Below are 12772 nucleotides of genomic sequence, written 5' to 3' on the forward strand. Positions count from 1 at the left end.
AATTGGGAGTAACTCCATTAAAATCGGAGGAGTTACGCATGTGTAGATCTGTTACTGAGAATCAACCTGGTTCTTGTGCTTGTAAAATTACACTTGCCACTGTTAGGGCCAACAGCCTTGAAGGTGCAAACTTGGATGCTGGTTTTGAATTGGCTCTTTCTATGTGGCATTCTTCAACATCATCTCCCCCTATGCTACTGTCTGTGTTCCAGGAATCAGATTTACCTCATTACAAAGTGTGGAAGAACTACCTCAACCCACTCTGCTCTTGCTAATGCTGTTGTTTCTGTTGCCTGAAAGCTTGCAATGCATCATGTATCGATGGTGCTACAGAACGTTGCCCCTGCACTTGGACAGTAGCATAGGGACATCCTCTAGATCTCCATACCACAACATGGTACTAAAGAAATGTCATTGTCCAAAGATTCCGATAATTGCTCTTCTCGATATCAAAAATCGTACATGCAACAGGGGGACATGGTTTATAGCTGTGACATGTCCTTTATCACAGCCCTCCACTAAAAAGGCAGAAGGAACTGAAATATAAATGAAGACTTGCTGACATTGAAGAAAAGTTGGTTTATGCCTAATGCCCAGGAGAAATTGTTGGAGAACAGATAATGCTGATGAAAGAGACTCCTGTGATGCTACCAATGTCACTATCAGCTGCAGTGTCTTAGCCACTAAAATGCTGTTCATGCAAGTCCAACCTATCCAACATTTAAAAAAAAAATATTCCAGATTTTGTGTTCATGAATTGCTGTTTGTGTTTTGTTTAAACTGTGCCCTCCTCTTGTTTCCCGGCATCTCCAACCACTTTTGAACTTGCCTCTATCCCTGTCCCTAGAGCATACCAATTAAGTGCCCACCGTGTAGTGCATGTTGATGACCAAGTAATTTCATTAATTATGCCGGGGAGCTGTAATATTTGCAATATTTTCTAGGCAATTTCTTTAAATTAATCAAAAGCTCTTTACAGAAAAACTGAGAAAAAACCATAAATAAGATAAGTGGGAAGGGAAGACTAGGGGAAACAGAAGCAATTTCTAAATAGAGCCAATGGGTCTTGCAAGAAAAGGACAGATTAACCCAATTCATGCACTGTACCTCATTGCCCAAAATAGGGAGCCCCCAACGTCCTGATTCAAAGCCCATTGAAGTCAGTGGAATGACTTCTCACCATTAACATCAGTGGGCTTTGGATCAACTCCATAATCCTTAGTAACTTTGCAGTGTGATAAATCCTTCACAATTTAGCAAAATCAGAGTGACTGATTTACTGAGAGGCACAATCACACTTTCTTGCTTGTCCTAGTTTGATAAAAATATCAGTCAGGTAGTGATTTTTTTCCATGTTTCTTTTTTTAAAAACTTTTGGATTATGTCAAAAAGGGCAAATAGCCAGTTTACATGACTTGAGCCTTTGATACCTGTGGGTTACATGTCTCGTAAGCAAAGTTCTCATTTGAAGTGCTTTCAGCACTTGATTTATTAAGAATTGGGTGGGGTTAGGCTGTTTTGCAATTCCCGTGAAGCTGATGGTAAAGCTGATGCTCGTATCACAGGTGGTGCTGATATTTTGGCTGGACTGCCAAAAAAAAAAAAAAAAAGTTTGTTAGTAAACTGAAACAAATATTTCTAGACTGGTGCTTCCATGGCTGGGAGCCTGCAAGTGGCATGTGCTGTCTAGATGGACATTCAGACTTCTACTCTGAGCATCATAGAATTCCATCTTCTAAATATCTTCTCTTCATACTTAAACTCATAAATTTTATTTTAATGAAAATGGGTGTCTAGGTGTCATTTAAAACAAGAGGGGGGGTGTTAATATTTTTAAGCTTTTGTACACTTTGTTTAAACCACAGATGTTTCCCCTTATATATCAGTGTGTTGAAAAGAAACCCAATATTCTCTGCTTTCTAACACAGAAACAAGGGATGACAGGAAGAGAAAGAGACCTCTTAACTGGGAGATGCTAGTATAAGCTAGAAGAGAGAGAAAGGACACGTGTTGATGGAGCCAACTAGCACATTTAAGCATTCTTACCTTTTTTCTCACAATCTGCAATACTTTTACAGACTGTCTGTGTGATTCAGTGCTCCAGCTGAAGCAAATTCAGATAAACTCCACCCACCTGTTAGGCAAGATTTCGCAAATCCAGTATTAATGTCACGTCCTAATTATCTTTCACTTCTCCTGTTACACTTTTGCTATGATCATTAACATGAAAGCTGCTTTCAATGAAGGAAACACTGTTTCTCCCACAATAGAGGAAACCATTTTTTCCCAAGCACTAGTCCTTCTGCATCGCAGAGTAATATTTTCATGGATAATCTTATTCCTAAATCACATATGGTGCATTCTTTCAGGCTGCCTCACTCTTGACTTTTTCACCAATGTCTCATTCTTAAAACTTTCACTGCTGTGCAGCATGTTCAAGAAAAGCCACTGAGCCTGTGGGTCTAGTGTTACACTGCTTTACTCACTAGAACTGCTGCAAAACTTTTGTATATAGTTCCCTTTTTTTTTTCAACCAAGTGCCATTACTGTACAGTTACTGTGTTGTGCTCAACTTAAATAAGGCCTTTGGGTAAAAGAGGCAAACCACACAATCAACAAATATTTCAACCATGTCTCATTTCAGTCCACATCGGGTCAACACTCTGGTCTCTCATAAATCAGTTCACCTTAGATTCATTGATATTAGTCCCTGAATCAGCAAAGCACTTAAGCATGTGCTTAATTTCCATTGGAGTTAAAGTTAGGCATATGCTCAAGTGCCTTGATGAATTCGGGCCTTAGTGGATGCCCTGTAAAACGCTCAGCTGTCCCTCACTGAGAGAGAGACTGTTCCTGTCCTTTTAAACTTCAGATGTATCTTTCCCACAGAAATCTAGAGTTTTCTTTTATTCCTGGTGTAAATTATTTACACCACAAATGCAGGATCAAGCAAGAGGAACGATAGAAATTGCTGTTATAAAGAAATGGGTTCTATTTTTAATGGTTCCTTCCCTCTCTTTTTTTTATTTTTATGTTGTTGTTGTTTGTTTCTGCCCTGTATTGTGCTTGTAAAATTGTTGACGATAGCTGGCTTTTTTTAATCAGCATCAAAAACATGTGAAATTACAAAAAAATTTTGAGCGTCCTTAATGTGAAACAGCAAATTTTTCATGAACACTGGCCCATTTTCTGGTTTGTAGTTCAATGGAAAAATAGAATGTGCGGCAGCATTGGTCCAAATCTTCTCCCCAGCACAGCTCAGCGAGGCACTGAATCACTCTCTATAGAGTTAAAGCGGGAAGTGATCCTTTTCCCAAGCTGTGGGTCAGGATTGAAATCATTCCACGGCCTCTGCTTCAGTCTAGTGGCTGGAGCAGGCTCTGTTGCTCATGTGAGCAGGGCAGTGATTGGAAAGGATGAGATTTTCACAGTAACCATTCATCCAGCACCACCTTGCTGCTGCCTTCAAAAGAGTGTGAGGTATGGATCTGCATCAGGAACCTCTAGAAAGCCAGGACCTTGGTGCGCAGATCATTTTTTAAAAAAAAAACAACTTGGCTCCTTCCATTCCCTTCCTCTGCACTGTGGAACCATAGGAGTAGGCAGGATCTGTGCTATTTCTGTATCTATTATCAATGTACTTCCTTTATTGCCCCAGTAAATTTCTTTCTGCTTTTAGTCTTTGTCACACTGGTGGCAAACTGCTCCTCTGGTGGTAATTAAGAGAATTGCAGTCACTCACAGATGTTGGGCACCTCTTTTATTAGAAGTAAGTCATAATGAACTTCCTTTTCCACTCTGCAAAGTTTCCACTCTGCAAAGCAGCTTGAAGTTCAGAGCATGGGACATCTCAACTCTTATCCCCAAAACCCCACTAACGGATTCCTAGCTTAGCCTAGAACTTTTGGCACTGATTTGCCAAGCGCTCGACCTTACACCAGCCTTCCATCAGTAACGTTAATCTACTGTAACTATTCTCATAAGTGTTTACTTTAGCCCTTATAGAGAGGCTTTGATCCTAAGATAAGGCTGGAGAGTGCTCAGTGCAGCTCATGAACCACCTTTCCACCCCCCAATTGGATTGGTCCGCATCAGTCAGTGCCTGGACAGCCCTTGCTACACTCAGTAGTAGTATAGCCCTATGGTTTGCTGTGAATTGCACCAGCTACCAACAGCCCCAGGGAGATGATGCAGCAGCTAGGAATTACCCAATTTCAGTGCGTTTGAACTATGCCATAGCTGTGGCTCCAACATCTATTGCAGGGTTATGGCAGCAATATAGCACCCAAAAATCCCCTGTGCAAGGGGAGATCCTCTGGAGGCCAGTTATGTTGGCCTTAAGGTAAATTTGCACCAACAGAACATAAGCCAGAAATCCATATGAAAATTTACATTTCATCTTTAACCTTTCTGCTTGTACTTATGTAAATGTGGGCCTTGGAGCTGTCTAGAGATGACAGAACACTTCTCCTGCACTGCCACATAGCTAGGGACAAGAGGGCACCTTTGGTAGGAGTTGCAGCTTTTACTCTGAATTCAGATTCCCAACGTTATTTTAGTATAGGAGGTTTGCTTTTTTTGGTGTGTGGTTTCCATTGTCTTGTTGGTAGTTGAAAAGAGACAAGCGGAAAGCTTGGAAGTGTATGAGAGCTGACATGATGGCATGCGTCAACCTTTCAGAGTCTCCGTGGTCGGCTGTGTAAATTAGTAGCTAGAGCATTTTACAAATGTATATTATTTACCCAGCAGATGCTGTAACAGTCTCTAGTGTAAATACATAATTAGACTATGTACTGCTTTGTGAAAATCCTTTAATAACAAAGGTGCCACTGGATGCTGAAATAATTAAATCAGCCCATTTGAAACTACTCTCGTTTGCCTCTAACTTGGGCAATATAATATTACACATTCCTGTAAATTCAGCCAAAGAAATCAAGAATGATTAGCTACGAACATCAGATACAAGGGATAACGTTACCCATTCAATGGCTTTGGGTTTGGCACCAGCCTAGTGTCATAGTTGAAAAAGTTGCAGCCAACATACCAACAGCACAGACAACAAACAGATGATCCATCTCCTCTGCCATCTATCATGCACAACATTGCCAAGTCCAGGGCTTTACCAGCACTGACATTTAAAACAAAGTATGTGTCAACCATATTAAATAATAGACCAAGCTGTGGGTTATTAAGTATGGGGTAACTTGACCACAGCAATTAAAGTGAGATTAAAGAATGATAAAGTCAATGTTATATGCGGTATTCAGTGTTTTCTTCTAACATATGGAGTCTGGAATACTTTCTGATGTGGCTCACACACTTTGAAATAAGGGGCTTGTCAGTCAAAATCAACTTTTCTTTTGCCCCCCTCTGACAAAATGACATTCTTGAATGATGATGGGTTTTATTCTGCATATATTCAGCATAGGGAGTATCTTTTGACTGGAGTCTGCAGAGTGTAGCCCAAGGGACATGTTCTCAAAAAAATGGTTTACATGGCTGCACACTAAAAATGCATGATTGGTCACTCTTTTGCATGGCAAGCAGTCAATGGATAAACCAAGGCAGGTTAGTTTGCACATGGGGAAGCAGACTAGTAGGCAAATGGTTCTTTAACTAGCAAGTTCATTTTCAGACCAGTGTGATACGAGGACTGGTGAAATACCTGCTCTTTCTTCACAAAGGGTTCCTGATTGGAATCTAATGAGGAATTTGCACATAGCTCCTCTTTTTGTTCACATGACAGCAACTGTATTCATTCCAATCAAGTTAAATCCACAGAAAACCAAAAGGGCACAAGGCAGCTCATCAACAATCTGCTCTCACATCAGGTCTGCAGGCGTTTCCCCGTCCAACAGAGAAACCAAACAGAAAGGCAGTCAAGACCCAAAGTCCAAGCCAGCCAACAAAAGAGGCATTGGAAAGTCAGCCCTGGAATTGTATACATGCAACCACGGTCTCTGGAAGGTCATATTCTCTGGAATAATTTTGTTTCTTAAAAGAAAAGACAAACCTATAGTTAAAGATGAACTCACACAGCTATCCATCCATGCTGTGAAATTTCCCTCAGATAATTGGGTAAACTGACTTGCCTAGCAATTTCAATAAATGTGGGTCAGTTATTATGTTCCTGCCACTAATATGCACAAATAAAAATCCTAATAAAATGAACCAAGCACATAATCCTTTTAGAAACAGTGCCTCCTAGGAGCTCCTGATCTTTCATGATGAAGATGCATCACCACCCTTGCTATCTGTACCTTAATATTCCTCCTTTAAGATTTCCCTTGTATGGGCTCGATGCCCATCTGTAGGGGTATCTCTAAAACTTAAAGTAAAAAAAAATTGTATCTAATAGTTACTCACCATAAAATTGTACACTCAGATATACTAAATAAAGATATTTTGAAGTCATATATATTTGAAAACCAGTAAACTCTGAGTCTGCTGATCAAAGAAGCAGTACACATCATGAGTGGTAATGAAAATAAAACAATCTAAGGTTTCAGAGTAACAGCAAAAAGAAAAGGAGTACTTGTGGCACCTTAGAGACTAACCAATTTATTTGAGCATGAGCTTTCGTGAGCTACAGCTCACTTCATCGGATGCATACTGTGGAAACTGCAGAAGACATTATATACACACAGAGATCATGAAACAATACCTCCTCCCACCCCACTCTCCTGCTGGTAATAGCTTATCTAAAGTGATCATCAAGTTGGGCCATTTCCAGCACAAATCCAGGTTTTCTCACCCTCCGCCCCCCCCCACACACAAACTCACTCTCCTGCTGGTAATAGCCCATCCAAAGTGACCACTCTCTTTAAAATGTGTATGATAATTAAGGTGGGCCATTTCCAGCACAAATCCAGGTTTTCTCACCCCCCTCCACCCCCCTCCAAAAACCACACACACAAACTCACTCTCCTGCTGGTAATAGCTCATCCAAAGCGACCACTCTCCCTACAATGTGCATGATAATCAAGGTGGGCCATTTCCAGCACAAATCCAGGTTTTCTCACACACTCCCCCCCACACACAAACTCACTCTCCTGCTGGCAATAGCTCATCCAAACTGACCACTCTCATTACAGTGTGCATAATAATCAAGGTGGGCCATTTCCAGGATAAATCCAAGTTTAACCAGAACGTCGGGGGGGGGGGTGTAGAAAAAAGCAAGGGGAAACAAGCTACCTTGCATAATGACTTAGCCACTCCCAGTTTCTATTTAAGCCTAAATTAATAGGATCCAATTTGCAAATGAATTCCAATTCAACAGTTTCTCGCTGGAGTTTGGATTTGAAGTTTTTTTGTTGTAAGATAGCGACCTTCGTGTCTGTGATTGCGTGACCAGAGAGATTGAAGTGTTCTCCGACTGGTTTATGAATGTTATAATTCTTGACATCTGATTTGTGTCCATTTATTCTTTTACGTAGAGATTGTCCAGTTTGACCAATGTACATGGCAAAGGGGCATTGCTGGCACATGATGGCATATATCACATTGGTGGATATGCAGGTGAATGAGCCTCTGATAGTGTGGCTGATGTTATTAGGCCCTTTGATGGTGTCCCCTGAATAGATATGTGGGCACAGTTGCAACGGGCTTTGTTGCAAGGATAGGTTCCTGGGTTAGTGGTTCTGTTGTGTGGTATGTGGTTGTTGGTGAGTATTTGCTTCAGGTTGGGGGGCTGTCTGTAGGCAAGGACTGGCCTGACTCACAAGATTTGTGAGCGTGTTGGGTCATCCTTCAGGATAGGTTGTAGATCCTTAATAATGCGTTGGAGGGGTTTTAGTTGGGGGCTGAAGGTGACGGCTAGTGGCGTTCTGTTATTTTCTTTGTTAGGCCTGTCCTGTAGTAGGTGACTTCTGGGAACTCTTCTGGCTCTATCAATCTGTTTCTTCACTTCCACAGGTGGGTACTGTAGTTGTAAGAATGCTTGATAGAGATCTTGTAGGTGTTTGTCTCTGTCTGAGGGGTTGGAGCAAATGCGGTTGTATCGCAGAGCTTGGCTGTAGACGATGGATCGTGTGGTGTGGTCAGGGTGAAAGCTGGAGGCATGTAGCTAGGAATAGCGGTCAGTAGGTTTCCGGTATAGGGTGGTGTTTATGTGACCATTGTTTATTAGCACTGTAGTGTCCAGGAAGTGGATTTCTTGTGTGGATCACTGGACCAGGCTGAGGTTGATGGTGGGATGGAAATTGTTGAAATCATGGTGGAATTCCTCAAGGGCTTCTTTTCCATGGGTCCAGATGATGAAGATGTCATCAATATAGTGCAAGTAGAGTAGGGGCATTAGGGGATGAGAGCTGAGGAAGCGTTGTTCTAAGTCAGCCATAAAAATGTTGGCATACTGTGGGGCCATGCGGGTACCCATAGCAGTGCCGCTGATCTGAAGGTATACATTGTCCCCAAATGTAAAATAGTTATGGGTAAGGACAAAGTCACAAAGTTCAGCCACCAGGTTAGCCGTGACATTATCGGGGATAGTGTTCTTGACGGCTTGTAGTCCATCTTTGTGTGGAATGTTGGTGTAGAGGGCTTCTATATCCATAGTGGCCAAGATGGTGTTATCAGGAAGATCACCGATGGATTGTAGTTTCCTCAGGAAGTCAGTGGTGTCTCGAAGGTAGCTGGGAGTGCTGGTAGCGTAGGGCCTGAGGAGCTCACGAAAGCTCATGCTCAAATAAATTGGTTAGTCTCTAAGGTGCCACAAGTACTCCTTTTCTTTTTGAGAAAACAATCTAAAACATCTGAAAAGCATGGAGACCATAAAGAAATATCTGTACTATTTGCTGCATCCTGCCAAAATGTATATGCAGAAGAACAGACTGAGATAAGAGAAATTAAATTTAGACATTTCTCCTTAGAAAGTACTCCTCTGAAAATTTAATAAAAATGTTAAATATATAGATTAATATGTTACTTTAAAGTCCTTATTCAATGTGTAACATAAAACATACAGTTGTGGCAGCTGAACTGTTACACTACTACTTTTGTTCAGCCTTAATGTTCCACTAATATATCTCTTTTAATTAATTTCACTTCATTTTCTGGGGTTGAGTTCTATTCCCTGGATCTTTGGATAAGTCCCTGAGATGGGCTACCACTCCTAGACTCCCAAAGATATTTCCAAAAATCCCAGTTCTCTAATTTAGGATGAGATTATTTTAAAGTAAAACAAACTGTGGGCTCCTCTAGCAGAGAAAAGATTATTAATGAAAGAAGACAGTCACTGACCATAATGTAGTGGCCTGGGAAGGATTTCTGCATCCAAAGCCCATTGAAATCAATGGGAGTCTTTGCATAGATGTCTGTAGGCTTTTAATCAGGCCCTGACTTCAGTACTCCATGAAGTTTCTATGACACAGTGAGAATTAATGATCTGAGGGATAACCGTGTTAGTCTATATACACAAAAACAATGAGGAATCCAGTGGCACCTTAAAGACTAACAGATTTATTTGTGCATAAGCTTTCGTGGGTAAAAAACCCCACTTCTTCAGATGCATGGCATTAATGAGGGGATATAGAGAAGTCAAGCCCCATAAAAAAACAAACAGTGAGGGGACCCAAACAATGAAGGGGTACAATCTTGATTTTTCTCCTTTTACAGTCTGTGATAGGGTAAAAATAGCCCAGATAGGTGCCCAGGCTTGTAGAGCTCTTTCAGTACATGGACAGAGACTTTTTTGTGACTGTATCACAAGCTATTTGCCCAACTTTCTTGTTCTATTTAAAAACTGGCCGCCCCATACCTGTGCATATATTCTAATGGTTCTCACTAGTCCCCAGGACTACAATGTCTTCATCAGGAAGCTGATTGGTTGGTTTTAAAATAAAATAAAGACAGTAAAATCAGAACAGTTTAAGCAATTTAAATCTGATTGGAAAACTAAATAAATAACTTCTGGGGGTTGAGACAATGGATGCCAAGTTTCAGCCTGGAGCAATTTTTTTTTAATACAGTCAAACTGTAAACCTCTCAATAACGAGGTTTGTAATGGAAATGCTGACTCCCTCTTTACTCCAGTGGTCTGAACTTGCTGCTATAATCAGCTATTTTTATCATTTAGCTGATTACACCTTAGAAAATGACTAATGGTGCCATAACTCCCTTTGCTTTATTATAGGAACTCCTAAATGCTCTGAAGTGATGATATAGCTCTTTAAACAGATTATACTGAAACAACAACAAAAGGGAGGGGGGAGGCTGAGAAGGGATGGGAGAAGGGCAATGTGTACAATGGATAAAAATATAATGACTTGCCTTTTCCAGCTTTTGATAGCAAAGCAAGAGGCTGCTTCTGAGATGTAGCTTCAGCCTCAGCCTGTACAGAGCTGATTTTTAGCTTTTGAAATTCACCCATAGGCCCATGTCACGCACTGCCCTTTAAGAACATAAGAATGGCCATACTGGGTCAGACCAAAGGTCCATCCAGCCCAGTATCCTGTCTGCCAACAGTGGCCAATCCCAGGTGCCCCAGAGGGAGTGAACCTAACAGATAATGGTTATCCCCACCTCTTCCTCCCAAGGTAAGAGCTACATACGTGGATTGACACATGTTGTCTGGCTGTGAGTCTTTGAGTCTTTGACTCTCCATTTCAGAATGAGACAGTAATAGTCTATGCAGTTTTTGTACATGCATAACTATGAGTGAGACAAGGTGGGTGAGGTAATAGGTTTTATTGACCAGTTTGGATTGGTGAGAGAGAGAAGCTTTCGAGCTTACACAGATCCCGTCTTGGGATCTGAGAAATGTACTCAGAATGTCTCAGCTAAAACACAAGGGGAAACAGGTTGTTTAGCATAAGTAGTTAACACACACTTCAAGGGATGTTTTCACTACTTTTGAAACCATTTGTTTTTTTGGTTCAAAATGACTTTTTGTTTTAAAGTTCAACTTAATTTATACTAAAACCAGGTTAAAAAGAAAAATGGTTGAAATCAAAATGAAACATTTATAAATTATTGAAAGAAAACATTCCATTCAAGTTAATGGATTTGGGGTGGCGGGGGTAAGAGGGGGGGTCTCTCAGTTCACAACATGTTTGTTTGTTTTTGTTTGTTTGTTTAGATTTTGACTTTTTTTGTCCTGATTACAGACAGGAAAAGTCATTGAAATCTCAATCTCAGGATGGGAAAACCATTTCTTGACCAGCCCTATTAATGGGTCTTTCATAAAACAGTAATGAGTTTGTAAATGGAGTTAAAAAAGAAACATGAATGCAATGTTATGACTAAAAATTTTAAACTTGCAAAGCGTAGGACAGTTCAACAGATTTTTAACTTCTGTAGCAATTGTAAACTGTCCTCCCCCAACCCTGCATACATATCATATGCAGCATCATATATATTAATTTATCTTAGGGTATGTCTATGGTAGACATGTAATTTCCAGCTTGGGTAGAAGTACATGCGTTGATCGAGTTAGCATATTAAAAATAGCAGCAGGCCTGCAGTGATACAGGCAGTAAGAAGCCTAAGTATGTCCTTAGGGTTTCAGACTGGATTGTCCTTGGGTAGCTACTCCACCCCACCATCTGCACTGCAGTGGCTAAACTGCTATTTTTAGCACATTAGCTCAATCAATACTAGCAAGAGTAAATCTAGCCAAGCTGGAAATCACACCTCCAGCTTCACTGTAGACTCCTCTGTATGGACCAGTGGCAGTTGCTGGTGGAAACCTAACTTTGAGTTTCCTAACTCTTGCAAGTGTAAATCTGAACTAATAGTGTTGTATTAGCAAAGGGCCTGATTATCCCCTCTTCATCACTGAGGAGAGAGAATGCAGATTGTGAGAGCAGAAGTAGGGCAGTGCCATTATTATTCCCAATCCCTCTGAGCCCCTCTGTGGCTGCACCTCAGTTATTCTGCTCCATGGATCAGGAGGCAATAGTCAGGAGGGACCAATGGAATGATTTCTCTCTGATGCTGATCTACTGTTGCCAACCCTCCAGGATTTCCTGGAGTCTCCAGGAATTAAACATTAATATATAATTAAAAATTGTCCTATGATGACACCGCCAGGAATATGTCCAACCAAAATTGGCAACCCTGCACTGATCCCTCAAACGAATGGTGTTCTTCGAATAAGTTAACTATGACCTCGGTTTCCACATCCCTTAAATGAACACCAACTCCGGATGGGTTTTCAGGGACAATGGCAGCATAGTTGACCACTCCCTAGCAGTGTGTCTCCATTGGCCTCCCCTGCTGGCCATGTCAGTCTGATAACATCCCATGGTGCCTCTGTGGAAAAGCCTTGAAATGTATAATCTTATCCAGGAAATTTCAGGGGGAGAGAGGGCAAGAGGAGCAGGAAATGTGCCTCCCCACCCTGCCTATCCTCTACCTCCTGCACAGATTGTTCTGTTCTCTTGGCATTGGCAAGACCGACTCAATGCCATGGAATGTGGCTTAAGTCTCCTTTCTGTGCTGAAGGAGAGGCGGATGTGTTTGCAGAGGATCCCTTCCCTTGATCTAAGGGGGGAAGGGGATGATATGGGCTGGAATTTTACCAGATTGTCCAAAAAATATCTTTTGGCCCGAAAACAAAGCAGGGACATGACAGCCCAAAGGAAAATGTTTGGAAAGTGATAAGCACTCAAAGAAAGAGGGGTTACAATTAAAGTTACTCCTTAATCATTATTACATCTTCTCAGTAGCGACATAATGAAACCTTGGTTAAAAGACTACAAAAGCACTGTTCTTTTGTTGTAGTTTACAGTAGGGCCCCATCCTGCTCCTTTACCCATGGTGAGTAGGCGGC

The 12772-nt window shown here is 41.2% G+C and overlaps 1 protein-coding gene across 1 annotated transcript in view; it reads left to right on the top strand.

Moving 5' to 3' along the window:
- Positions 1-12772, top strand: part of LOC311529217 (uncharacterized protein) — a 210995-nt gene that overhangs the window by 141210 nt on the left and 57013 nt on the right. The gene's annotated exons all lie outside the window — the stretch shown is intronic.

Source organism: Lepidochelys olivacea, assembly GCF_965140295.1.
Source record: "Lepidochelys olivacea isolate rLepOli2 genome assembly, chromosome: 12".
NCBI lineage: Eukaryota > Metazoa > Chordata > Testudines > Cheloniidae > Lepidochelys > Lepidochelys olivacea.